Raw genomic sequence first — 1,941 nt, forward strand, 5'->3', positions numbered from 1 at the left:
CAAATCGACAGATATTCTTTAACCTGATTCGCCTGTTCACCGGCTCCCCTCCGACCGGGGAGCCAGTCGGCCGAGCGGACAGCACACTGGACACTGGACTTGTGATCCTGTGGTCCCGGGTTCGATTCCGGGCGCCGCCGAGAAACAATGGGCAGAGTTTCTTTCACCTTGTGCCCCTGTTACCTTGCAGTAAAACAGGTACCTGGGTGTTAGTCAGCTGTCACGCGCTGCTTCCTGGGGGGTGGAGGCGTGGTCGAGGACCGGACCGCGGGGACACTAAAGCCCCGAAATCATCTCAAGAAGAACCTCAAGAGATAAGCACAAATGAATCCATCAATGGATCCATCTATCTATCTACTTATATCTGTCAATCCATCAATCTATCTTCCCATAAACCAACCATTTATCATTATATACATTTATATTCCATTTATCCGTCCATCAACTCTTCTGTCTATCCATCCATCTACTCATATGTCTTTCCATCCATCAGATAGACGGATGCATCTATGCATCCGTCTATCCGTCAATGTATATATTTAGCAATCAATGTAAACATCCATCTATCTACTTATATAAATTTTCCTTTAATCCCTGTTTCACCTGCACCACTCCCCCTGTTCCCCCATCCCCATCCCTGTTTCACCTGCACCACTCCCCTGTTCCCCCATCCCCATCCCTGTTTCACCTGCACCACTCCCCCTGTTCCCCCATCCCTGTTTCACCTGCACCACTCCCCTGTTCCCCAATCCCCATCCCTGTTTCACCTGCACCACTCCCTTGTTCCCCATCCCCATCCCTGTTTCACCTGCACCACTCCCCTGTTCCCCCATCCCCATCCCTCTTTCACCTGCACCACTCCCCCTGTTCCCCCATCCCCATCCCTGTTTCACCTGCACCACTCCCTCTGTTTCTCCCTCTTCATCCCTGTTTCACCTGCACCACTCCCCCCTGTTTCTCCCTCTTCATCCCTGTTTCATATGCACCACTCCCCCTGTTCCCCCATCCCCATCCCTGTTTCACCTGTACAGCACCCCCTGTTCCCCCTCTTCCTCCCTGTTTCACCTGCACCACTCCCCTGTTCCCTCTCTTCATTCCACCTCTAAATCCCGTATCCTCCCCCCCCCCACCACCTTTGCACCTCTTCCTTTAACTTAAATCAGGACCAATAAACTACTTTATGTGTTTAATTTAGGTTTTTTCTAAGTACGAAAAAGCTTTCAGCCACCTCAAGCATTATTTTACAATTAACTTTAATTAAATTGGTAGGGGGGGGGGGAGTGATAAGAATAATTAATAATTATTCCTAAATCCTTTAGCTAAAGTCAACACTGATCAACCTATGCCCGTTCCCTACCCCAGACCATTCCCTCAAAAATACATTAATTTAGTAATAATAAGCCTTATTAATATATTAAAAAAAAAATTTAAAATAAATCTGTGTATGGCTGCAGCCTCCAGCATGTGGCCTCATTACATAGACAGACATTCTCTTTATATATATATATATATATATTAATATATATATATATATATTATATATATATATATATATATATATATATATAATATATATTTATATTAAATATGACCGAAAAAGTAAGATTAATAATTCTAACACGAATTTTCTCAATCTTTCGTACATTCTTTTCACTGTTGGAGGTAAATCAAAAATCAATTCTCCAAATTCATTTTTATTTCTAGTCTGACGCGACACGAGCGTTTCGTAAAACTTATTACATTTTCAAAGACTTTAGTTTACAAATACACAACTGAATAGAACTTACGCATCTCCGTTTTATATCTACATTTGAGGAGAGGTGGATGGGGAGAGGTGGTATTAATAGGGTATTAATTTCATCAACACAAGACAGAACAAGAGGTGGTATTAATAGGGTATTAATTTCCAACACCAGAACATCATCAACACAAGACAGAACA

The sequence above is a fragment of the Procambarus clarkii genome, chromosome 12, assembly GCF_040958095.1.
Source record: "Procambarus clarkii isolate CNS0578487 chromosome 12, FALCON_Pclarkii_2.0, whole genome shotgun sequence".
In the NCBI taxonomy this organism is placed as follows: Eukaryota; Metazoa; Arthropoda; class Malacostraca; order Decapoda; family Cambaridae; genus Procambarus; species Procambarus clarkii.